Genomic DNA, 27,955 nt, shown 5'->3' with positions numbered 1-27,955 from the left:
AGTGGCTAAGAATCAGTAAAAATCAATTCCTCCATGAAAACTCTTCTACACCAATCAAAAATGAAGTACTTCAAAGGGGGACAGAAAACCAAATCCAACAAGAAGACAGAGGTGAGGGACCTTCCTGATCAATTCAACTTAAAAGGTATGCAGAGGTTTAATTATCTGGGTTAAAGGAAAAGAAAGAAGGAAGGTCCCACGGCTCTTTCCTCACCTAATGAGCTAAGACTCAGGAGGTCAGTGGAATCTCAGGGTGAGAATTCCAACCAGAAAGTGAATAATCCTTCCCCAACACCCACTAGATAATGGAATCTCTGGGTTAGATGTTACTTCAGAGATATTCTTGTTCAAGTCATAATTAAATATGCTCTCTATGAGATATCCAAAAAAGTGTCCATCCAAGGACACGAATACTGTCAACTCTAAAGGTAACTCCTTCCATAGCCCTGATTGTTTTTCCTTTCATGAAACCTGAATGTGTTTCTATTATATCCTCCCTCCCTTGTTCCCAGTTCTACTTTCTAAGAAAAAAAGCAAGCAAATCACTCTAACACTCAACAGCCTTTTGATAATTTAAAAACAGTGTGTTCCCTGATTATTTCACATCTTATAAAAATGAAATTAATTTTTTTGAAGTCAAACACAAGAATTTACATTTTTAACCTGCTAACTTTATCATATTTAATTTGACTATTAAAGTCTATCAAGAACTTTTTGTATCTAAACTATACTAGCGGGAGACCTGAACCTTCCTCTATCTGAACTAGATAAATCAAACCAAAAAGTAAATAAGAGAGAGGTAAGAGAAGTGAATGAAATAATTGACCATATTAACAAGCAAACTGACAAAAATCACATGATTATCTCAATAGATGCAGAAAAAGCCTTTGATAAAATACAACACCCATTCCTATTGAAAACATTAGGAAGTATAAGAATAGAAGGGCCTTTCCTAAAAATAATAAACAATATATATCTAAAACAATCAGCAAGCATCATCTGCAATGGGGATAAACTAGAAGCCTTCCCAATAAGATCAGGAGTAAAACAAGGATGCCCATTATCACCTCTATTATTTAAAATTGTACTAGAGACACTAGCAGTAGCAATTAGAGAAGAAAAAGAAATTGAAGGTATTAAATTGAAGGTATTAAAATTGGCAATGAGGAGACCAAGCTATCACTCTTTGCAGATGATATGATGGGTTACTTAAAGAATCCTAGAGAATCAACAAAATAGCTAGTCAAAATAATCAACATCTTTAGCAAAGTTGCAGGATACAAAATAAACCATCACAGGTCATCAGCATTTCTGTATATCTCCAATCCATTTCAGCAGCAAGAATTAGATAGAGAAATTCCATTTAAAATCACCCTAGACAATATAAAATACTTGGGAATCTATCTGCCAAGACAAACACAAGAACTATATGACCAGAACAACAAAACACTCTCCACACAATTAAAACTAGATCTACATTGACTGCTCATGGGTAGGATGAGCTAGAACACTAAAAATGACAATCCTACCCAAATTAATTTACTTATTTAGTGCCAAACCCATTGAACTACCAAAAAACTTCTTTACAGAATTAGAAAAAAAAAGTTCATTGGAAGAACAAATGATCAAGGATATCCAGGGAAATCATAAAAAAAAATGCAACAGAAGGAGGACTTGCAGTCCCAGATCTCAAACTATTCTATAAAGCAGTGGTTATCAAAATAATTTGGTACTGGCTAAGAGACAGAATGGAGGATCAGTGGAATAGACTTGGGGTAAATGAACTCAGCATGACAGATAAGCCCAAAGATCCCAGTTTTGGGAACCAAAACCCACTATTTGATAAAAACTGCTGGGAAAATTGGAAGACAATATAGGAGAGATTAGGTTTGGATCAACATCTCACACCCTACACCAAGATAAACTCAGAATGGGTGAATGACCTAAATATAAAGAAGGAAACTATAAGCAAATTATGTGAACACAGATTAGTATACATGTCAGATCTTTGGGAAAGGAAAAACTTTAAAACCAAGCAAGAGCTAGAAAAAAATCACAAAATGTAAAATCAATAATTTTGATTACATCAAATTATAAAGGTTTTGTACAAACAGAACTAATACATCCAAAATTAGAAGGGAAGCAACAAATTGGGAAACAATCTTCATTATAAAAACCTCTGACAAAGGTCTAATCACTCAAATTTCTAAAGAGCTAAACCAAGTGTACCAAAAATCTAACTATTCACCAATTGATAAATGGGCAAGGGACATGAATAGGCAATTTTCAGTCAAAGAAAGCACATGAAAAAGTTCTAAATCTCTTATAATCAGGGAAATGCAAATCAAAACAACTCTTGAAGTATCACCTCACGCCTCAAAAATTGGCTAACATGACAGCAATGGAAAGTAATGAATGCTGGAGGGGATGTGGCAAAGTCGGCACATTAATGCATTGCTGGTGGAGTTGTGAATTTATCCAACCATTCTGGAGGGCAATTTGGAACTATGCCCAAAGGATGCTAAAAGATTGTCTGCCCTTTGATCCAGCCATAGCACTGCTGGGTTTGTATCTCAAAGAGATAATAAGGAAAAAGACATGTACAAAAATATTCATAGTTTTGCTCTTTGTGGTGGCAAAAAAAATTGGAAAATGAGGGACTGCCCTTCAATTGGGGAATGGCTGAACAAATTGTGGTATATGTTGGTGATGAAATACTATTGTGCTCAAAGGAATAATAGAGTGGAGGAATTCCATGGGGACTAGAACAACCTCCAAGAATTGATGCATAGTGAGAGGAGCAGAACCAAGAAAACATTGTAAACAGAGACTGATACACTGTGGTACAATGGAATGTAATGGACTTCTCCATTAGTGGCAATGTGGTTACCCTGAACAACTTGGAGGAATCTAGGAGAAAAACCACTATCCATATTCAGAGGAAACACTGTGGGAGTAAAAACTCCGAAGGAAAACAACTACTTGAATATATGGATTGAAGGGATATGGTTGGGGATGTAGACTAAATGAACATGCTAGTGCAAACATCAACAACATGGATATAGGTTCTTATCAAGGACACAAGTTATAGGGAAGGAAATTGCGCATTGGGTATGGAAAGGGTGGGAGGAGGGCAGGGAGGGAAATAATGTGATTCTTGTAACCAAGGAATAATGTTCTAAATTGACTAAATAAACTAATTCAAATGAAAAATAAAAGAAAATATTAGAAAGTATAGAATAAATGGACCCTTCCTCAAAATAATAAATAGTATATATTTAAAACCATCAGTATGCATCCTCTGTAATGGGTATAAATTAGAAAACTTCCCAATAAGAACAGGAGTGAAACAAGGATGCCCTTTATCACCTCGACTGGAGCTGAGACCCTATTTCTGGTGAAGCTGTTTTAAAATCTCTTCCTTTGAACTGACACATGGTGAGTGAAAAGCTGACTTTTAACTGGTGGATTTTCTGGAAAAAAAAAAAACAAAAACAACAACAAAAAAAACCGACCCTCAGGAGAGACTTAACTTATCCTCTCTTTGATTTTTTTTTATTTCACTCTTTCTACATTTTGTAAATAAATTGTAAATAAATCTCTGGAATAAATTAAATTCTTGGCGACCACACTCTTAAATAATCCAGTCCAAACCATTTCAAATTAACCTCTTTCCTCCCTTACAACATAAAAAAGTGTTCTACATCTCTCATAATTAGATTAATGGAAATCAAAACAATTCTGAGATATCAGCTCATACCTAGCAGACTGGCCAATATGACAGAAAAGGAACATAATAAATGTTGGAGGGGATGTGGCAAAATTGGGACACTAATGCATTGCTGGTAGAATTGTGAATTGATCCAAACATTCTGGAAGTCAATTTGGAGCTATGTTCAAAAGGCTTTAAAAGACTGCCCACCCTTTGATCCAGCCATATGACTGCTGGGTTTGTACCTCAAAGAGTTAACAAGGAAAAAATATTTGTACAAAAATATTTATAGATACACTCTTTGTGGTAGCAAAAAAGCTGGAAAATGAGGGAGTGTCCATCTATTAAGGAATGGCTGAACAAATTGTGGTATCTGATGGTGATGGAATACTATTGTGCTTAAAGAAATAATGAACTGGAGGATTTCTATGTGAACTGGAAGGACCTCCAGGAATTGATGTAGAATGAAATGAGTAGAACAAGGAGAAACTTGTACACAGAGTCTAATACACTGTGACACAATAAAATATAACAGACTTTTCTACTAGCAGCATGCAATGATATCCAGAGAAAGAATGATATCCTCATGTAGAGAAAGAACTGTGGAAGTAGAAATGCAAAAGAAAAACATTTGCTTGATCACATGGTTCAATGAGGATATGATTGGGGATGTTGACTTTAAATGATCACTGTATTGCAAATATTAATAATATGGACATTGGTTTTGAACAAAAATACTAGTAAAACCCAGTGGAATTTCTTGTTGGCTCCAGGAGGGGGTAGTGAGAAGGGGAGGGAAAGAACATGAATCATGTAACCACGGAAAATATTTTAAATTAAGTCATTAAATAAAGTTTTAAATATTGAAATTTAAAAAAATTTAAACCATCCATTTCCCTCCCTGAAGTATTATATTCAGTTTCACTAGGCATGTTATTCTTTTTTTTAAAGCCCTTACCTTCTGTCTTGGAGTCAATACTGTGTACTGGCTCCAAGGCAGAAGAGTGGTAAGGGCTAGGCAATAGGGGTTAAGTGACTTGCCCAGCGTCACACAGCTGGGAAGTGTCTGAGGTCAGATTTAAACCTAGGACCTTCTATCTCTAGACCTAGCTCTCAATCCACTGAGCCACCCAGCTTCCCCCTAGGCATTTTATTCTTCATTGTAGACCTAGTTCTTTCCTTTCAGAATATTATATTCTATGCCTTTTAGTTCTTAGATGTAGAAGCTGTTAACTTTAATGTAATTCTGACTGTGACTCCATGGCATTTCATTCATTTCCTTCTGGTTGATTGCAGAATCTTTTTCTTTGGTCTGGGAGTTGTTGGATTGTTGTTGTTTTTTTAATTTTGCTATAATAGCTCTTTGATGTTTTATCTTAATGTTTCTTTCAGGAGGTGATTAATGGATTCTTTACACTTCTACTCGCTCTTCCAGTTTAAGGATATCAATGCAGTTTCTCCCCAGTGATTTTTTCATGTCCAGGATCTTTTTTTTTTTATTACAGCTTTCAGGTATTCTTATGATTCTTAGATTGTCTCTTCTAGATCTATTTTAAGGCCAGTTTTTTTTTTTTTCCCCATGGAGACATTTCAGATTCTCTTTTATTTTTTCATTCTTTGATTTTGTCTTCTTCTTTCATGAAGGCTTGAGAAATCATTACCTTCCATTTAGTCAATTTTAAATTTTAGCAAATTATCTTCTTCCTTGGGTTTTTAAGTTTCCTTTTCCATTTGACCCATTCTAATTTTTTAGAAAGTTGTTTTCTTCGCTAACTTTTTGGCCTCTATTTCCATTTAACTCATCATGGTCTTTAGGAAGGTATTTTCTTCAGTGGTATTTTTTGGCTCCATTTACATTTGTCTTGTTTTACTTTCCATGTTTATTAACTCTATCATTTCTTTTATTTTTTTATTTTTAAACATTTTTCTAAATTCTTGCAAGAGTTCTTTTAGGGCCTAAAATCTTTTCTCATTTTGGGGGGTGTTTCATGTATCCTTTTTGCCACTGTTATCCTCTTCTGAGTTTACATTTTGATTGTCCTTGTCATTAAAGTAACTTTTTATGATGAGGGTTTTATTTTTTTTAGGGAGAAATTTAGCATATTTTTTAAATTTTATAATATTTTATTTGATCATTTCCAAGTATTATTCGTTAAAGACAAAGATCATTTTCTTTTCCTCCCCCCCAACCCCCGTAGATGACTCGTGATTCCACTGGGTATTACATGTGTTCTTGATTCGAACCCATTGCCATGTTGTTAATATTTGCATTAGAGTATTCGTTTAGAGTCTCCTCTGTCATGTCCCCTCAATCGCTGTAGTCAGGCAGTTGCTTTTCCTCGGTGTTTCTACTCCCACAGTTTATCCTCTGCTTATGAATGGTGTTTTTTCTTCCGGATCCCTACAGATTGTTCAGGGACATTACACCACCACTAATGGAGAAGTCCATTACGTTCAATTATATCACAGTGTATTAGTTTCTGTGTCCAATGTTCTCCTGGTTCTGCTCCTCTCGCTCTGCATCACTTCCTGGAGGTTGTTCCAGTCTCCATGGAATTCCTCCACTTTATTATTCCTTTTTGCACAATAATATTCCATCACCAACATATACCACAATTTGCTCAGCCATTCCCCAATTGATGGGCATCCCCTCATTTTCCAGTTTTTGGCCACCACAAAGAGCGCAGCTATGAATATTTTTGTACAAGTCTTTTTGTCCATTATCTCTTTGGGGTACAGACCTAGCAGTGCTATGGCTGGATCAAAGGGTAGATATTCTTTTGTCACCCTTTGGGCATAGTTCCAAATTGCCCTCCAGAATGGTTGGATCAGTTCACAACTCCACCAGCAATGAATTAATGTCCCTACTTTGCCACATCCCCTCCAGCATTCATTACTTTCCTTTGCTATCATGTTAGCCAATCTGCTTGGTGTGAGGTGATACCTCAGAGTTGTTTTGATTTGCATCTCTCTGATTATAAGAGATTTAGAACACTTATTCATGTGCTTATTAATAGTTTTGATTTCTTTATCTGAGAACTGCCTCATTATCTAAAGTCCCTTTTAACAAAATATAATTACCTTCCCTATCCCTTTTGATCAGGTCTATTTTTGCTTTGCCTTTATCAGATATCATGATTACCACTCCTGCCTTCTTTCTGTCAGTTGAGGCCCAGAAGGTCTTACTCCATCCTTTAATTCTGATCTTATGGGTATCAACCCACCTCATATGTGTTTCTTGAAGACAATATATGGTAGGGTTTTGGATTCTAATCCATTCTGCTATTCGTCTACGTTTTATGGGTGAGTTCATTCCATTCACGTTCAAAGTTATGACTGTCATTTGTGGATTCCCTGGTATTATGATAGCCTTCCCTAATTCTAACCTTTTCTTCTTCAGCTCTACCTTTTAGTCCAGTGATTTACTTTAAATCAGTCCCTCTTGTCCCCTCCCTTGATATGTTTCCTTTTTTAGTCCCTCCCTTTTTGTTCCCTTCCCCTCCCCCCTCTCTTTCCCTCTCTTTTTGTTTTCCCTCCCTCCCTCCCTCCTTGGTTTTCCCTTCTCCCTACCCTTGTTGGGTAAGATAGAATTCAAGATCCCAATGGATCTGGATGTTTTTCCCTCTCAGAGTTGATTTCCCTGAGATTGAGGTTTAAGTAAAAATTCTCTTCCTCACCTTCTTATAGGAGTTTCCTTCCCCTCCCCTTCCCATGTGAATCTTTGTGTGAGAAAGATTATTCTATTTGGTCTTTCTTTTCCCCCTATTTACACATTACATTTTCCCCACATGTTAGTGTACATAGATTGATATAAATGTAGTCCTTATAGAAGAGAGTTTGAATAAAAGAAGAAGATAAGATTTTTCTCCTTTTCCCTTTCCTTCATATTTACCTTTTTAGATATTCCATGCTCTTTGTTTTTTGGTGTTGAACTTTCCACAGAGCTCTGGTCTTTTCTTTGCAAAAACTTGGAAATCTTCTATTTTGTTGAATGCCCATACTTTCCCTTGGAAGTATATAGTCAGTTTTGCTAGATAGCTGATTCTTGGTTGAAGACCCAGCTCTCTTGCCTTTCTGAAAATCATGTTCCATGCCTTATGATCATTCAGAGTAGAAATTGCAAGGTCTTGTGTGACCCTGATTGGCATTCCTTTATATCTAAACTGTCTTTTTCTGGCTTCTTGTAGGATTTTTTCTTTTGTTTGAGAGCTTTGGAATTTGGCAATTACATTCCTGGGAGTTGTCTTTTGGGGGTTTAGTGTAGAGGGTGTTCTGTGAGCTCTGTCAGTGGCTGTATTGCCCCTTGTTCTAGAATCTCTGGGCAATTTTCTTTGATTATATCTTGTATTACGATGTCGAGTTTGCTGTTTATTTCTGACTTTTCTGAAAGTCCAATTATTCTTAAATTATCTCTTCTCCCTCTATTTTCCAAATCTGTCACCTTGTCAGTGAGATATTTTATGTTCTCTTCTAATTTCTTGGTCTTTTGGCTTTGCTTTATTAGTTCTTGTTTTAAAGCCTGGTTTTCCTTTTCAGTTTGGTCATACTGGTTTTGTAGATGCGTGAATTTCTTTTGCATTATTTCCCACTTTTCCTCTCAGAAGGCTTCCATCTTTTTGATCATTTCTGATTCATATTCTTCATGGGTTTGTGGAGAGTTTCCATTTCCTTTGGAAGGTTTCGAAGCATTTGCTTTTGTTTCCTCTTTTATCTCCTCTGTGTTTTGTATTTTTGCTCCATAAAATGTGTCCAAAGTCGCCCCCTTCTTCTTGTTTTTTTTTGGGGGGGGTGGAATTTTGGTTTTTTTGTGCTTCTGTGGAGTTTGCCATCTCTATCTGAATGGGGAGGATTAGCTTTTCTCATCTCTGTCTGGCATTCAGAGGTTTTAGCCCTAGGCAGATTGTCCCTTCTTTGGCTTGGCCCTTGTTTCTATGCCTCAGCCAGCACTCTGAGGAGGGAGGGGCTGTGGTTTCCTGGAGCTCTGAGGGCTGGTGATAGGATTAACCTCAAACTGAGTATGCCCTCAGGCAAGGACCTTCAGTGAGACCCAGATGGAAGGGTCTGGTCAGGGGGCTACAGCCCCCCCCCCTCTCTCTCAGGTCATTTTCAGGGGGCGGCCCTCAGAACAGCAGGCTCCTGAGGCCCCCCTGCCTGCCCTGAGGTTCCTGCTGCTGCCTCGGGTTGGGGGGGATGGGTCCTGGGACCTTCCCTTTGCCTTCCCCTTAGATCCGAGTGATCTCAGGCTCTGACTCTTGGGGGCCGTACCTTTTGATCCAGGTCTAGGAGGAGTGTTTCCGGGGTCTATTCTGCTGTTTGTTTTGAATTTCGATGCCCTAGGAGCATTCCATTTGAGATCGGTAAGGAAGGGTTTTTGGAGCTCTGAACTTTAGCTTTCTCTAAGCTGCCATCTTGACCGGAAGTGAGGGTTTTATTTTTTTGTCTCTCATTCGTTTTTCTAATAATTATTTTCCCCCTTATTACCTTGTTTATCTGTTGAGGTTATGCTCTGATCCTGGGGAAGGAGTGCTTTCGAAGCTTGATATTGGGGTCGCTCAGAAAGTGTTTCAAGCGAGTGGGTTAGCTAGCATTCAAGTTCCCTTGCTGTTGGTTTCCCTGTAGTCTCATGTGCTTGACTGTTTCCTTCTCTGTTTCTTGCCTCAGGACACATGGACTGTTCTTCAACCCTGCCATTTTGTTGCCTCAGGTCATTTGGCATTCTGCTCTTTAGTTCCCTAAATCCATGTGGAAGCAATAGGACTGGAATTAAACTGGGATTGGGTTCTCCCAGTCTTTCTATTTCCTTGCCTCAGGTTGTTAGGCAGCAGAAAGACTTATTGGCATTCTTCTAGTTCCCTGTGATGCTCCATTCCCTGGAATGTTCCCCTTTTTCACCACAGTGAAGCATATCCCTCCTTCTTTCCTTTGTTTTGAGATGCTTTATTTTTTATTTTTGCTTGTTTGAAGGGTTTGTGTAAGCTGAGCATCCTTTAGTCAACCATTAGCTCTCAGCATGTCTCTTGACTCTTCTATTACTATTCTTAAATTACATTTACTCTCTATAGTATCTAGCTTGGTAGATTCACATAGGCAGTTTTTTCCCCCTCTCCTCTCCTTCCCAATTTAAGTCTCTTTCATTTTCCATAGAAATACATTTTTACCAAACCCTTTCTGGAACATGTCATTCCTGGCCAGAAACTTGCTATTATTGTATTTTAACTAATGGTATAGAAAGAAATCCAAATCTAATTAATTATCAGACATAATTTTCTTAATGAGTCATTAATTTCTGTAATCAGAAATCTAAAGCTCTTCCTTTGAGTGTTAGTAGTGATTCAAACAGCACCTGGATTCCAAAGGTATTATGCTTCTTATCCATGACTGTTTAAACATCTACTGCTTAATGACCTAATGTTATTGGGCTATCTCATTCTCCCTCAAAGAAGGTCACTTTATGACAATTGAAACTAAAGATTTTGCAAAAATTACTGAACACGTTGGTTCTTAATGAGAAAAGACATAGAAAAATAGGGATCAAGCAGTTTTACCTTCTCTCCGTTGTTCATCACTTTCTTCCTATCATCATAAGAAAGGATTCTAGGTCTCTATGATCTTCCTTTTTCCCTCAACATAAATTTAAATGCCCTGTTTAATTCCTTCAGCATTTACCATTTGCCTGAATACATATTAGAAATTTTTTTTCTTTACAATGGTCCTAGAAATTTTTTTATATTAATTCTCAGTTACTTTGTCTTTATCTATTTGAAATGCATTTAAAAAATCTGACATTACAAATTCTGGCTACTGTCATATCAGGCTCTTTATATATCAAAAAGTGTCTCTTGGGGGTTTCTGCTTCTGGCTTTCAGTCACAGGTATAGGCACCTGAAAGTACAAGCTGATGATGGCACCAGAGCCCCAGTCCAGGTGAGGCAGCTACAGCTCAGGCCCCTCTCCAGACCTGGAAGTCCAGATTCTTTATGATGATTATAGGGTAGTCTTCCTGCCCCAATATGAGAATCCCCTGGCCTGGATTCCTCCTCATAAGCGGGTCCATCACCAAGACTACAATACTGAATCGACCCAGTTCCTGCCTCAGACACTAAAGAAGCCCCCCGGAGCCCAGTTAGGATTCAAAATCCATTAGTGAAAGGCTTCTAAGCTAGATATCTTCATCTCCAAGGTGATTCCTGACTCAGACACACACCAGGCAGGACTACAGGAAGGACCAGGTCTTGGCAGTGAAAGAAGTCAATTTACAAAACATCAAACATAATAAAGTTGTGGAGATCCTGAAGACAGCCCATGATATCAGTATGTGGGTCCATTTCTTCTCCTACAATTACCATTGCCAGAAGGAGAGTACTGTGCACTAGGAGCTGGACCCATCTCCTGCATGTAAACTCTACCTGGAACACCTGACTCCTGGGGAAGTTCCTGGGGAGCCCTGCACTGAACCAGAACTCAGCCAGCACTGCCCTGGCTTACAAAGTGCTTTTTCTTATTTTCTAGATGGGCTTCAGGACTAGTAAAGTCAAAGGAACCATTTCAGGGTGGGGAGAATCCTCTTCCTCTGTGCCAGCATCGATCCGAGATAATGAACCCAATGGAAACCATTCTTCCCCACCCCCTGAAATTCTCCTCCTTACCTATAGTTAAATAAAAAGAAAATTTGAAGGGGGGTGGTGGTAAAGTGTCTTCTTGGGTCCTCCGTCCCACTCAATTCAGTTTCTTCTTTAGAATTTCAGGATATGGAATCCTACTTATGCTGCTTCTGAATTCTTTAAGATCTGTTCTTGCACAGTCAAAGGACATGTGAGATATTAGTCCTGGTTTTTCCTTCCTTAACTACAACTAATTAAAAAATAACATGGTCATTTTCTCTCATCTACAGCTTCTGTCCTTTTCACTTACTGCATATTCCCTCTGTTGGGAGTAGTACTTGAGCTTAGCTGTGAAGGAAGCTAGAGATTTTAAAAAGTAGAGGTAAGGAGGAAATTTATTTCAGGCATGGGGTGCTAAATGATAGGAAATAGAGTTATGTGTGAATAACAAAAGGAAGACTAGCTGTATTCTAAAGTACATGAAAAAGAATTAGTTTTTAATAAGCCTGAAAAGTTGTCACTTGAAAGTGAATTGTGAAAGGCTTTATAAAAACTAAACAAACTAAATTATATCTGAAGAAAGAGATAGTAGAGATTTGGGAACTTGTTGAGCAGAAGAGTGACAAAGTCAGATTTGTTCTTTAAGAATATCACTTCAACAGCTCTGTGGACAAATGGGTTTGAGAAAGGAAAGACTTGGAGGAGGAAGGCCAATAAGTAAAGTATAACTACAGAAGGAAAATGATAGTAAGATGAAGAGAGAGAAGGGAAGAGATTCCAGAAATGTAATGATAGACACTACTGGGTTCATATCCCATAGAGATAACAAAAAAAAGGAGAAATGACCCACTTGTACAAAAATATTCATAGCAGCTCTTTTTGTAGAGGCAAAGAATTGGAAACTGAGGGGATGTCCATCAGTTGGGGAATGGCTGAACAACTTGTAGTACATATTGGTAATGAAATACTATTGTGCTATAAGAAATGATATTCAAGATGATTTCAGAAAAATCTGGAAAAATCTGTGGGAACTGATGCAGGGTGAAATAAGCAAAACTGGGAGAACATTGAATACAATAACAACAAAATTGGACAATGATTATCTGTGAAAACTTGGCTATTTTCAGCAATGCAATAATCTAGGACAATCCTGAAAGACTTATGACAAGGAATACTATCTACTTCCAGAGAAAGAACTGTTGTTACAGTTTTTCTACAGTACACATGAGTGTATTTTTTATTTTATTTGGGGGTTTTGATTATGTATCACCTTACTCTTAGAACAATGACCAATATGGAAGTGTGTTTTGCATGACAATAAAAAGAAAAAAGAAACACAAATGTAGAATCAACTAGACTTGATATATAGGCATAAATATTGAGGAATCAAAGATGATTCTAAAGATTCAAACATGAGTGATCAAAAAGATGGTGTTACTCTGTACAGAAATAGATTTCAGAAAAAAATAAGGGCTTGATAGGAAAGATGAACTATTTTTTCAAATATTGAACTTGAAATGCTTCTAAAATAACTTTTCTGAGATGTCTATTATAACAATTGGAGATTTCGGTTGTTATATAAAGATTTTCCTTGTGGGTTATAACTTGAGAAGGAGAAGGGAGCCTGAGGAAAATGGATGATAAATGAAGACTCAAAGACAAGTTAAAAGTTATGGGGAGAGACGCTAGCTCCTTATAATGTTTTCCTTTGAAGATTAATTAAAGGAAAACATGAGAAATAAGAAAACACGTGGAAGTAAGAATTCCTAGATAGAAAGCATGTGGTGACAGTGTCGCTAGGAAAGATAAGGAGAGATAGGAGGAAGAACTCCAAGGATGCAGGAATCAAGAGAGAGATTAGCCCACCCTACCCCAGCATTTATTGAGGCATGTGGATTGGGAGGTGTTCAATGAATATGTAACATAGCATAGGTCTTAACATTGGTTGAATAGACAATGACAAGATCAGAGGAGGTGAGGATTCCCCTGGCATGAGCTTTTCAAAGGAATGTGGTTTGACCAGGTGAGAGCTAAGCATTTGTGGCTTAGGCTCAGGAATTTTCCTGCCCTTTGAACTGTCTATCATTAACTGATCTGACCAAATATCTAATACATCAACCATACTTCCCAGATGCCAACATGCCTAGTATGCTACATCTATCATGTGTGGCAATAACAGAATTTAGAAGTAGAATAGAGTCTTGGAGTTTACTCACAATTAGGGGACAGGACATGGATAATGATCAAACAGACTGAGAAAGAATAGTTTGATGGATAAGAGAACCCAGGAAAAGCAGATGACAGATGGTACAGTGAGAAAAACCCTGGACCTGGACTCAGGAAGACCTGAATTCAAATTCAGCTTCAGAAAATAATTAGCTTTGTAACCCTGGTTATGTAACTTAAATTTATTTACCTGTTTCCTCAACTATAAAATGGGATTCAATATAATTGTGAGAATCAAAAAAGATATGTGGAAAGTGTTCAGTATAATACTTAGCACATAATAGGCATTAATAAATGTTTGTTTCTTTCCCTCCACAAAATCCTAAAAAGTTGAGAATATACAGTAGGATAGGGTAGTGAAGAGTGTTTAATACAGCAGAAAGGTCAAGAAAGGATTGAGGATTGAGAAAAGACTATTAAATTTAAATTTGGAGGAAGTGGTTTCAGTTGAGCAATGAAGTTGAGAAGTGAATGAGAGAAAAGGTAGCAGAGACAAAAAATGTTAAACCTCCACCCAGGGAATTGGTTAAGAAAAGGAGGGATATAGGTAGATAGCTTCAGGATATGTAGAATAATCGAGGTTTTATAAGTATAAGGAAGAACTAGGAATATTTCTTGGCAGGTAAAAAGAAGAGATAATAAAATGTTAATTTCTTCAGTCTCTTAAGACATTAAGGAATCAGAATTGTTAAGGGTCAGACTCACCAAACTTGAATTAACTTCTGTGGCAAAGACAGCTTAAGGATGCAGTGCCACTAGTTTATATAAGACCTAACAGGAGTGCCAAAACTTGAAGATATGTTGAACCTCTTTTCTGCTTAAAATGTGTCTCATTTCCAGTATCTCTAACTGTAATTTTCTTTTTGATTTTGACTCAGTGACCCAACCAGTATATGGTATACTAGAAAAAGAACCTGATTATGTATCAAGGTACTTGTTTATTTCCCATTCCACAAGTATGGAAAAGAAAGATTGGAATTTGTAACATAGCTTTTTTTTGATAGAACGAGTTCTAGAAACCAAGTATGTGAACTCTAAAATTCAATGAGTTCAATAACTTTGATTCAGTGACTTTGATTTTGTTTTGTCCTTAGAATTCAGCCTGGTGACTTAACCTTGATTCCTGCATTCTTACTTGTGTTTCTGATTAACTCACTAAAGCTGCTCAGAAAGAAGGGCTTGAATCTTTTTGCTATCAAAGACTTTGTTGTTTTCAATTACTTATTATTTAGCACCACTAAAAATCAGTGCTATAAACTACGAGTCAGAGAATAACTGTGATGAGGGCAAAATCAAAGGAAAAAAAGTTAGAACTTATTAAATAAGACTGGTACATTAAATTAATTCAAGGGTCTAGTGCTTTATCAATATTGAAGCCTCTAATTGTGGTAAAATTGAAAGTCACTCTGAGCAGTCAATTAAATGAATGACCTGCTTTTAGAAGTGATTCCCTGAGAATGGGGATATTTCTGGGACAAATTACAACTGGGCAAACAAAAATGATTAAGTGGATAGGAGCCATCAAAAATGGAATTAGGGAATTAAGACAGGAAAGATCATTTTTGGTTGGGAAGAAAGGGACCAGGAAAGGCTTCACATATTCACAGAATTTCATAATTGAAAGGGACTTCAGCAGTTATCTAACCAAACCCATATAAAACCCATATAGTAGAAGGAATCCAACTATATTCTCACAAATGTATATCGTGCCTTTGCTGGAAAATGTCTCATTCATCACCTCTATGCAACTTGTTCCATTATTAGACAATTCTAAAACAAATTTAATTCTTTTCCCATATGTCAGTCCTTTCAAATGTTTAAAATAACAAAAGGTGCATTTTCATTCCACTCTCCACCCCAATCAATATGCAAAATTTTCAATAGTTCCTTCAACAGAATTATATGGAGAGGTCTCTAACTGTATTACTATTTGTTAAGAGGATTTTTATTAATTTCTCCTTTTTATGTTTAAGAGGAAAAGGAGCAATAATATTTTTCAGCAAGAGACCCCCAGCTGTGCTGCTTGTCAGTTAGAGACCCCTTGCTGTGCCACTTGTCTTTCAGTGACAGAAGGGTGTGGATAAGAAAAGTTAGTCAGTTACAAAGAATGGAAAAAGGGTTTTGGTCTCTAAGTCTCCTGGAGAGAGGTTGTGCTGCTAGCACTCTCTCTATTTGAAGCAGAGAAAGGAACTAAGGTCTTATTGATTATTAATAACCTAGGTAGATAAGTTAGATAAATATGGTTATATTATTACATAGTGAGACTAGGAGAGTAGGCAAGGGCTTTGGCCTAGCAGATAGATTTAGGTTTTTTAGAGAAATTTACTTAGGACTGGGATCTGAGATATAATTATAAGACATTGTAAGATTACTTTCACTTTCCTCTTTTCTATTTCCTATCAATATTTTGCTAATAATAAACTAAGTGTTTTGTGTTTAATAAACTGTTTTCCTGACTTTTATTCAAACTCCTACCCCTAAAATTTAACCTTTGACAGCATGGTGAGCTAGGTAGGAGTTTGATTAATCTATTGATTTTCTGTTCTTTCCAATATTAGGAAAAGGATATGAATGTAACAATGTTGTTCTGTATCATGGGATGGATAGTGGAGGTAATATCTCATTACCTCAGAGAACTCCCAATACTTGGGACTTTCACTGAGATTTTAAATCTCACAGTTTTGAATCGTCTCCAGTTAGTAGCACTAATAGGTGCATTTGTTCTCTATGCATCCTGACAAGGGTACTATCTATATCAAGTATTTAGTTTAATTCTTACTAAGAAAAAAAGGCAACTGAAAGGGAGATTAATGGAGATTAGAGTTGTAAATTTTGAGGATTGCATCTCAAAATTGACTAACACTATTGTCCACCAAACTGAACTATCTCCAAAGTTGAAGATAGAATCTCTCAAATGACTAAACCTATAAAGCAATAAAATGGAACTATCTCTAAAGCTGATCAACTTGAAGATAGTATCTCTCAAAGCACTACAAGTATAATGCATCAAAATAGAACTATCTCTAAACAGAATGAGAGGTGTGCTCAGTCTACTAACCCTGCCTCTCCTACTGCTTCTAATTCTCCCACTAAGGCACCTAAAATTAAAAGCCAAAGAAAAGAAGATACTAACCCTAGTCAATTTCCTTTAAGAAAAGTACCAATCCTCAATCTTAAGAAGAACTAACTATTAGGCACCACAAACCATTTACTCCTCAGGTTATGGAGGGATTTAAGTGCAGCTTTCCTTCTTTTGAGGAGGAGCCTATAGCTGTGATAAAAAAAAATCTAGAGAAGATATGCAGTCAATTTGATCCAACCTGGATTGATTTTGAATATCTTCTAGATGAGTTACTGACTAAAAGGGAAAAGGATAAAGTTATGAAGCTTACAAATGAGGAAGGTGAAGTTCACTGGCTTGAGAATGACCCTCATTAGATGTGAATACTGAAACAAACTATGTAATATTGTGCCAAGCTACGGAGGCAGTTCTTAATGCAATGAGAGCTTATTCAGATAGACCTGGTACCTGGACAAAATCTGAAAAGCTAAAGCAGGAAATAGGAGAAAACCCTTCACAGTTCATAGACAAACTTATAGAACTGGAATGAAGATATATAAACATTGGCTTAACAAAAGAAGTAGATATTAGATAACTGAGAAGGCAGTTTGTAAATAATTGTTGCAAAGTAAGTCAAAACCAGTTGCCCTAACTGGATGAATATGGACCTTAATGAATTAAGGAGAGTGGCAGTTTATGTTTATAATAGGCATGAAATGAAAGATGCCAATGATAGTGGTTTAGGGGATGCATTAAGACAGAAGATAAAATCACTAATGGGAGAAATTGAAAGGCTTGAAAAAGATGATACTAATTTTGGGTTAGCTATTTCTCCTGTGCAAGAATAGACAACCCAAAGAGAGTAAACAATGTGCTACTTGTATGGAAAAGAGAGGACACCTGATGATAAATTGCAGATGCTAGAATCAAATATTCAGCAATTTTAGAAATAATGGTGGGAACTTTAGGAATTATTATTCTAGAAACAATAATTATCCTTGAAATAATAATAACAATGGAAACAACTTCTGAAATAACAATTTGGGAAATAATGGAAATAATAGAAACAGTAACCAAACTGAGGCAAATAACTTATTACAATATATCCCTAATGGAGCATATCCATGTACTAGCCAAAATGTAAATCCTCCTCAATGAAAGGAATCTCAGAGAGGTGCACATGGTCCTTTATGAAGATGTGCCAGGGGAGAAAGAACTCTGGAATCAAATAGTGAGACATTTGATTTTCTAGCCCAAGATATAATTTCACCAGTTATCCCAGTCCTTTCTTCCCTAGATAGCTATGAACCACATTGTAACATGGTTCTTTGCTCCAAATGATATTAAAAAATGTTAATGTTATTAATGTTTGTATTTAACACTAATTTCCAGAGTTTTATTTTATGGTCTAGAAATTATAGGCAAAATGTAAATACTCTTACAGGTAATACAGCTTATATAAAAAACTTTCAGCAAACAGAAGCAACTCAGACAGCCTAGGAAGATCCATTCCAGATATCTGCCATTGAAAATGATCAGCAGCTTATATTGAGGACAAGACTACAGATACAAATGAACACTATTTAAGAATGTTGAAATTCAAGAAAAAGACACCAAATGGACAATTGGATAATATTTACAAGAACACTGGACTACTACAAGGACTATTACAAATGGACATTATTTTGAGAATACTGAACTTTGCCTTTAAATAAAAGTTTCTCGTACATAAAGGTTTGAAAGAAAATGTGATGGGTAAGTGTATAATTCATGTAATGATATTTTATTATGTTATGATATTATGCTATTTGTTATATATTATGTTATGGGATTTATTAGTTCTATGTAAAAATAATAATAATAATACTTCTATAGGGTTAAGAACAAGTTATAGATATAATATACTTCTGTAGAAAAAGTTAAAATTAACTAAATGATAAGTAAATTGTAAAATGTTGTTAAGTACTAATCAAGATCCACCTCAGGGGGGGATATATTACATGTATATAATATATACATATATATGTTAGAGAAATATTAAAATATATATTAGATGTACAAATATATATATATATATGTATATATGTATTGAGATAAGATCCACCTCAGTGGGGATATATTAGATGTATATATATTAAATGTATATGGTTAGATATATAGTAGATTATAAATTACATGTATATGATAAATATTAGATGTATATAACATATATAAGGTTCTTGTTTAATTTTTTGTATGTATCATAATTATAAGGTGTATTTGAATTAATATCTTAAGTTCTTATTTCTGTAAAGTATAATAAGAATAGGTTTTATTTATATAGATTTTAGTATGAATTTTATGATTGTAATTTCTGTAACTGTAAATACATGGAATTGTATATTATTTGAGACTTGCATGTTGCAAGAATTGTTTTGCTTTTTATTTTCTCTCTGTACTTCTCCTTGTTTATAATATAGAGTATAAGATAGTTTTATTTGAAAGATCCATTGGGGAGGATCTCAGGGGGTATGTTAAGAGAGTTTTTAATAATTTATCCTTTTTATATTTAAAAGGAAAAGGAGCAATCATATTGTTCAGTAAGAGATCCCCAGCTATGCCACTTGTCAGTTAGCGACAGAAGGTTGTGACTGAGAAAAGTTAGTTGCAGAGAATGGAAAAGGGTTTTTGGTCTCTACGTCTCCTGAGGAGAGTGCTCCTAGCACTCTCTCTAGTTGGAGACAGAGAAAAGAATTAAGGCCTTATTGATTATTAATAACCTGGGTAGATAAGGTAGATAAGTAATGGTTATATTATTAGACAGTGAGACTAGGAGAGTAGGCCAGGACTTTGGCCTAGCAGAACATACTGCCCTCTGAGGCAGATAGATTTAGGGTTTTTTAGAGAAATTTAGTTAGGATTGGGATCTGAGATATAGTTACAAGATATTGTAAGATTACTTTCACTTTCCTCCTTTCTATTTCCTATCCATATTTTGCTAATAACAAACTAAGTGTTTTGTGGTTAATAAACTGCTTTCCTGACTTTTATTCAGATTCCTTCCCCCCCCCAAAATTTAACCCTTGACATATTCAAGTCATCCTCCTTTAGATGGCCACGAACTTATCAGTCATTAAAAGATGAAGACCATAATCAAGATGTACAGATATCCCTCCAGTCTTTTCATCAAGAGGGGAAACTGACTTCCATTTTATGTACAACATTGTTAATAGTTGGTACTGGCAAAACCAAAATATAGTTTACTCTTTGTAGGTCATTGGAAGATTCTCCTTTGGTCTACATACATATTGGTATTGATATTCTTAGTGTTTTCTTTCTCTTTCTAGTATCTCTTGTGATCATTTCATCTGGTTGTTAGTCTTTGTTCCCTTACCATAGGGTTTGGTTGTTAGGAGTTCCTTGAAATAAACTCTATTGGGAATATTTCTTTTTCTTGGGCTTTCTTTGACTTTTCTTTTGGATTAGACAGCTATATGCTTTCAAACTAAATTTCATTTGATATACAAGAGAATAGACCCCTAATCAAAATGTAATGTGAATGATAGATGCCTTCAACTATTGTCTGTAAGAAATTTTTATGTAGAAATACAATTTACAGTCACTTCTTACTTCTTCCTTTTTCCTCTCTTCTCTCACCACTTGCCAAACTTCAGATACTTTCTACCCTGTCTTATCTCTCCACTGTCTCATATAGAAGGTGGCACCTGAGCTGGGCCTTGAAGGAAGAGATGGATTTCAACAGTCAGAGATGAGGAGTAAATCCATTGTACACAAAGGCTTGTATCCATGAGCAGTGGCAGAAGATGGTAGGACGAGGTTGGGGAACAAGTAGTCCAGTTTGATTGTAAAGTAAAATGTTTGGAGAGCAGAGTGTGAAATATTTATGGGCTAAAGATCTATTTGAGAAGTATTAGCATAAGAATAATGGGTGAAGTGGGAGTAGATAAGTTCTATTTGAAATTATACTGATTCCAGTAGAGCACATGTTCTCTTCATACTTTCTCATTCAGTTCAGTTCTTATTGATCCTCCTAAGAGGATCATTTCAACTCAGTAGAGTTTATTACTCTTGTTCTCTTAGCATTTTGGCCATACTAATGTACTATTTTTTTCTCAATTCTATTTTAACTTGCCTACTTCCTTTTTTGTAATAATGTCTTTTACAATACTTTTCCCTCACTATCAAGGCATCCCCTGTAGCAGCATTGGTGAAGCTTTTCAAATTCAAGTGCCCAGAGGGAAAATTCAAAATATCTGTTACCCTCTGCATTACTGGAGAGAGCTGAGGGAGGAAGTGCTTGTTTTGGGCAGCTGGACAGAGGGGTGGGTCATGCAAAAAATGTCCTCAGGTGCTAGGAAAAGGGAGAAGGAGAAGCATGCATGCCAATACTTTGCCAAATTGTATCCCTAAGTTTTCCCAATGTTCAATTTTCCACAGTTGTGAATCTCTATAATTAAAACTCATGTACTGTCATTGGAGGAAAATGGTATTAAAAGGATAGACTACTATAGTAATAAACAGTTGGAGGTCAATAGAGAACAATATATTATGCCCCATATACAATATAGACTGATTTTTATTCATTTTGAGTCCTGGTAGGTGTCCATTTGCAGCATCTGACTAAGTTACACAGATGTGACTCCTTTTCTAAGCCTCTATGATAAACTGTGCAATAAGTATTTTTCAATCACTTTAATTTTCTAGTATGGACATTTTTTCCCCCATGACTATATGTTTCACTAAGGGAATGGTCTAAAGTGTGATGGTAGTCAGGTAAGTCAGTGTCATGAAGAATCTCCCCATCAAAAGAGATCCTTTTGTTTATCCTTTGTGCATTCCATTTTTCATAACAACAGGGAATGCCTTTGGTGAAAATATATCTTAAATTGAGAGCTTCAGAGATATGTCTTTAATCCTATATTGTTCAACTCTTTTGTTAATAACTTGAATTCAGGCAAAAATGGCATATTTATCCAATTTACAAATAGCATTGGTTTGAGAAGAGTTAACATGTTGATCAACAGAATGAAAATCCCAAAGTGCCTTTTCAGGGTAGAAGAATCAATTGACTAATAAGATTAAATTTAATTGGGATAAATGTAAAATTTTATACTAGGGTTTGAAATATTAGCTTTACAAATATAGAATTGGAGACATATGACTAGGCAATATAGGCAATCATTTTTGAAAGAATATGGGAGATTTTAGTGAACTTTAAACTCTATATTTGCAAACAGTTTGACATGGTAGCCAAAAAAAAACCCCTCAAATTTAAACTGCGTTTATAAAAGCATAGAGTCTATAAATAGTGATGCAATAATCAACTTGTACTCTACCTGGACAGAAAATTCTGGATGACACATTATTGAATCCTTGACAACATAGGGTGGGTACAGATGGAAGAGAACAAGAAAAGGGGTAATATACACCATAATATACTAAAGGTCCATTGAAGGGACTGATAATGTACAGCCTGAAGAAGATAAGATATAAAGAGGTAATGGTAAATTTTGCCAGGCACTTGAAAGACTGACATTTGGAAGAGGGATTAGGCTTGTAGTCCTGAACAGAAGTAGCAGATATGTAGATTCAAATAAATATAAGAAAAAGTACTAACAAGAAGAGCTTTTTCACAGAGGAATATGCTGCTTCATAAGTCAGCTATGGAGGTCATCAAGGAGCAGGCTTAGGGATTTCAAAGAAGGATTCATATTTTAGATAAGGTTTAGGCTAGATTACCTTTAAAATCCCTTCCATATCTGAGATTCTGCGGTTTTAATAGTTGTGCTTTTTCAATATTTAGAAACTTATTAAGAAAAGATTTAAAGAGAATTTTTAAATGATGCAAAATCTCCAAAGACATTACAATGGATAAATCTCTTTCTCCTTAAGTTACAGCTTCTCTCATGTAAAATATTTTATCATTTATAGAAGATTCATCTCTTTATAATAAATTATAGAAAGATGTATGAATAATTATCTTCATTTAATGGAAGAAAAACCCAAGTTAGTGTTTAAGTGAAATTTTTTGAGAACTCTTCAAATTTGTGGTAAAGATGTATTATTTATAAGGCCATCTTTGTCCCCTTAATATTTCTTACCTCATCTATTCAGTCAGCCTTATCCACCTTATTTTTAACAGCATCTCTTGTACCATTCTCCATCTCTACTTACAGAACCAACATCATACTTCAGGTCCTCATCACTTCTAGCATGGACTATATGGATTATTACAACAGTTTCTTATTGGTTTCCATGGCTCAAATTTTTCCTTCTAACCTATTCTCATCACAGCTGCAAAAGTGATTTTTCTTAAAACAAAGGTCCAAGCATAACACTCGACCCAACACATTCTAATGGCTCTTGAGTACCTCAAGGATCAACTAAAATTCCTCTATTTAGTATTCAACCACAATTTGTTCCCAGATTATCTTTTTAACCTCATAGAGATGGCCCTTATGTCAGCATCTTGTCTAATCAAGTTCAATGCTGAGATGAAATTAGGTACTTGTAAGTCATTGAAAATTAAAAAAAAAAAAAAGAAATTTACTTTGCCTAAACACAACAAAGATATGTAATGAGGATACAGTTGCACTTATATTCTCTGGAGGTAGCCTTATTCATCTCCATATGAAAATATATCTAGTCAAAAAGATAGGGTTTGGCGACAACTGTAGTCTTCAGACATGCACTGGTATGTTCTCTCCCTTCAAGAAGGGATCTGATTCCATATAAGAGGGACTTTTAAATGTTCTTATATGAATAGGAAGCTGAATCAAGGGAGATAAAGGGTCAATCAAGTCCTAGGGATATCTTTGTTACTCCTGTCTTTACCTACCACCTTAGTAAATAACACTTAATAAAAAGTTAATTGTCTGGCTAAATAATTTTTATCAATTAACAATCATAATAGGAATGATATCAGTGGGACTTCCATGAATTACACTGAAGAATTAGGAAAAAATACCCCCCCCAAAAAAAGAAAAAAATACCCCCAGTCCTTCAGTGCCCTGATGGGAGATGTAGCCAGATTTTCCCTGAGGACCTAGTCTATTAATGTGAATGGGTCTTGGAATAAGGACCACTAGACCAGTATATGATTTATACATGAAAACTTAAGTACCACTCTCTTCATGAAGTTTTCTCTGCTCTTTCCACTTGCTAGTACCACTTCTCTACCAAAATTATGTTGTATTTATTTTATACATACTTTTATATTCATACGTTGTCTCTACTGACAAAATGTAAGCACTTTGAGAGTTATTTTTCTCTTTAAATGAATGAATTGAAATCATCTTATTAAACATCAACTACATACCCAAACATTACTAAATGCTAACATACAAATACAAATTGAACATGGTCCCTTACTTCAGGGTATTTACCTGCTAATAGGAAGAGACAAATAGAATTGGTTTGGAAGGTTACCAAAATGTGAGTGGAGCCATTGTGAAAAGGACTAACTTCCTCTTTCCAGGAACATTCACAGAATGATTTGATTATGGTACCAGAAATAGAAAAGGCAAGTCAAGGAAGCATGGAAATTAGTGAGGTGACCAAGTAGTGAAGTGAAGAATGGACATGGTATGCATAAGGCAAGAAGTTCCAGGAATAAAAAGTTATCTTGAATTTTGAATGAGTTTTTGCCTCTCTTTGCCTCTCTATGACCTAGCACTGTGCCTAACACCAAACAAATAAATGCATATTAATTGGTTGATTGAAATATGGAGTTCTTTCATTAACTTACTGAGGCATTTTTATTTTGATTAAAAGTATGTATGATTTGGATCGTATAAATTTGAAAATAAATGAGTAAGGAGGGACTTGAAAAGAGAATTAACAGCTTAGCCAATGAGGCACAAAACTTTAGCCAAGTATCAGACTTCTTGAAAATTACATTGGACCAAACAAAAGTTTGGGAACAAAGTTAAAAGATTTTTTTTAATAGAAGAAAATGTATCTCATAAAAAATAATTGACCTGGAAAAAACATTAAGGAGAAATAATTTAGGAATCACTGAACTACCTGAAAGCCATGATAAAAAAGAAATCAGGAATGAACACTATCTAGATGCCTAGGAATCAGAGGTCAAAGTGAAAATAGAATCTACCAAATTCTAACTGAAAAAAATTCCAAATGAAGATTCCAAGGAAAATCATATGCAAAATGCAGAACTCTCAATTCAAAGAAAAAAAAAATACTACAAGGACCTAGGAAAAAATATTCAATTCAATTCAATACTTAGCAGCTACAATCATGAAGAAATGGAAAGCATAGGATATAAGAAAAAGAAAAAGCAGTTGATTTGCAAGAAGCACTCATCCAGAAAAATGGACTATTACATTAGAGGTTAGGAGTGAACCTTTAATGAAATGGAGAATGTTTAAGTATTCATGATGAAAAGACTGCAATTGAGTGGAAACTTTGAAATATAAAAATAAAAAGGGAACATCAAGTGACCAAACAGGAAAATAATTTATAAATATAAAGTGCTTACATTCTAATATGAGAGATAATATATGTATCCCATAGGAAAAGTAAGGGCAGCTAGTGGCATAGGAAACAGAGTACTAGTCCTGGATTCATGAAGACTCTTCTTTCTGAATTCAAATCTAGATTCAGATGCTTACTAGATGCATGATGCTGGGCAATTTACTTAACCCTATTGGCCTCATTTCCTCATCTGAAAACTAAACTGGAGAAGGAAACGGAAAACCACTTTAATATTTCTGCCAAGAAAAACCTGAAATGGGACAAGAAGGGTCAGACAGGATAAAAAATACTGAGCAACAATAATAACAAGAACAGTAAAGAATTAAGGAGAGATAGAGAAGACAAATTAGAAGAAGGGTCTGGGAAAGATTTTGTTATGTTTATGATATTCCAAGAAAGGAAAGGGGAAAGAGAAAGGACATGCACTTGGTGAAAAGGAAAGGAGTGTTTTTTATTTCTCAAAATCTGGAAGTTGAGGTAGAAGTCTATACAAATGATGAAGAGGAAGAGGCAACTTATTTGAACCTAATTTTCATTTGAACTAGTCAAAAAAAAGGTAGATCAAACACAGGTATAAAATGTTTGTTAGGAAAATAAATTGAATTCAACAGGGAAAAAGAGGAACAAATGGAGATAAAAGGGGGAGAACAATGGGAAGGATACATCTAGGGAAGGATTGGTAATAAGTAAGACAAACCTTAATTCAGAAAAAGAAATCATGAAGAGAAGTTCACGAGCAAAGAGTAGAGAAGTAAGAACCTGTAATTAGCATTTGAATAAAGAAGAGAAGAGGGTCAGAGAAGTGGAAAATGTTGAGGACACTCCTGTTGCATTCTTCTTTTCTTCACTGTAAAAATGGCATTGAAAACAAAGAGAGAAAGAATATAAGAGAATAACTGGAAGGGAAATATATAAACTTAAAATGCTTTGCCCAGGGAAAGGTGAAGTAGCTTAGATGAGAAGGGAAATGGTTAATTTTGGGGAAAACTTTTACAATATGTTTCTATGATAAAGATCTCATTTATAAGATATATAAGGAGCTGATTCTAATAAAAATGAAAACCAATTACCAAATGATAAATGTTCAAATTGATAGCTCTTCAAAGGAAGACATGAAGTTCTTTAGAATCATAACATAAAAAATAAGAAAATGAAAAAAAAAATGTTCCAAATACTTTATAATTAGAGAAATGTGGATTAAATCAACTCTGAGATTTTACATAGCCTGTCAGATTGGCAAAGTAGATTAAAAAATGAAAAATGGAAATCTTGGAGGGGAACCTGGAAACAAGAATTAGAAATTGGTACCATCATTCTGGAAAACAATTCAGAACTATGACCCAAAAGTTCCTAAATTGTGTTTAAACTCTCAACCATTAATACAACTACTAGGTCTACATCCCAAAAAGATCAAAGAAAGGAAAATCTTATATGTCTAAAAAAATTATAGCAGCATTTTTATGATGGCAAAAAACCCTAGAAACTTAGAAGGGTATGGAATGGCTAAACAAATTACTGTATTAAAATGTAAAGAAATACTATAAGGTTTTAAGAAACAAACAAACAAACAAAAAAAAAGAATGGTTTCAGAGAAACCTTAGAAAAGACATATGGACTGATTAAGAATGAAGAGAGTAGAAATTGAATGCTTTATATTATCAAATCAATATTGTATAAGCAAATACTTTTTAAAGCATAAATGACTTTGATCAACACAACTATGAATTATGATACTAGAAGACTGATGATGAATGCTGTCCCTACTCCTGACAAAGAGATGATGAACGAATATACAGAAGAAAAGTTTAAATAGTAAAAGAATAAGCACTTATAGAGCAAGCACTATACTAAGCATTTTTTCTGATATTATCTCTTTTGATCTCCATAACAATGTTGAGAAGTAGTTGCTATTATTATACTTATTTTATAGTTGAGGAAACAGGCAAATATACATTAGATGGCTTGCCCAGAGATAATATAGATAGTAAGTATATGAAACTTAATTGAACTCATATCTTCCTGACTCCAAGTACAGCACTTTACCCATTCTACCATCTAGTTACCAGAATTTCTTTGAACCTGGCCAATAAAAGAATTTGTTTTGTTGGACTATTCTTCTTGTTACAAAGATTTTGTTTTTCTCTTTTCTAGAAAGAATGATAAAGGAAGGAGAGAAAATGCTGTATAATTTTAAAATCTTAATTTAAAAAGAAAAAGTAGAATTTAGTTTAAAGGAATACATTAAAGAAATCTACATTCCAGATGTTGGAGCTGTTGCATGATTTATTTTATGTTTAGCTATAAAGCATTAAGAACTTTCCCTAATATTTCATGTAGTTTATTAGCATGTTCTAAAATCCCCTTGTTATGTGTGAACACATTTTATTTAGTCATCTCCTTATTTTTTAAATGTTCCTTTCTATGCATTTTTATTTCTGTTAAAAGACAATAATTTGGCATAGATACAATTAATCAAGAACAAATGAAGAACAAATTAAAAACTATTGTAATAGAAATATTTACAAATTGGAAAATTAGTGAAGCAAGCAACTGATTAAAAACCTTCCAATTATGTATTCAGAAAAATATACATTTTTCTTAATTTCTTAAGCCTCTTAGTTGAGTTTTAAGCTAGTTGCTTATCATACAGTTCTGCAATCTTGAAGTCTCTTCAGAGAATTAGATGGCTGTGATCTGCTATGTGCCTCAAGGCAAACCTCAAGTATTTCAAGGTTCATTAGGTAAGAAATTTAAACCAATAACATAGAGAACAGAATAAGATAGAGAAATTGCCTCATTTTATTATTTTTAGAATTAAATTAAAGAATATCAACCTCAAAACTGCCCATATTCCTTCATTAA

The 27,955-nt window shown here is 35.1% G+C and overlaps 1 protein-coding gene and 1 pseudogene across 4 annotated transcripts in view; one reads left to right on the top strand and one right to left on the bottom strand.

Moving 5' to 3' along the window:
• SPATA17 (spermatogenesis associated 17) overlaps positions 1 to 27,955 on the bottom strand; it is a 446,142-nt gene that overhangs the window by 362,457 nt on the left and 55,730 nt on the right. The gene's annotated exons all lie outside the window — the stretch shown is intronic.
• On the top strand, positions 61 to 11,085 carry LOC103101791 (PDZ domain-containing protein 11-like; annotated as a pseudogene).

This window comes from Monodelphis domestica, chromosome 2, assembly GCF_027887165.1.
Source record: "Monodelphis domestica isolate mMonDom1 chromosome 2, mMonDom1.pri, whole genome shotgun sequence".
Lineage (NCBI taxonomy): Eukaryota > Metazoa > Chordata > Mammalia > Didelphimorphia > Didelphidae > Monodelphis > Monodelphis domestica.
The sequence above is the reverse complement of the archived record's forward strand: the minus strand, read 5'-3'. Positions and strand labels throughout refer to the sequence as shown.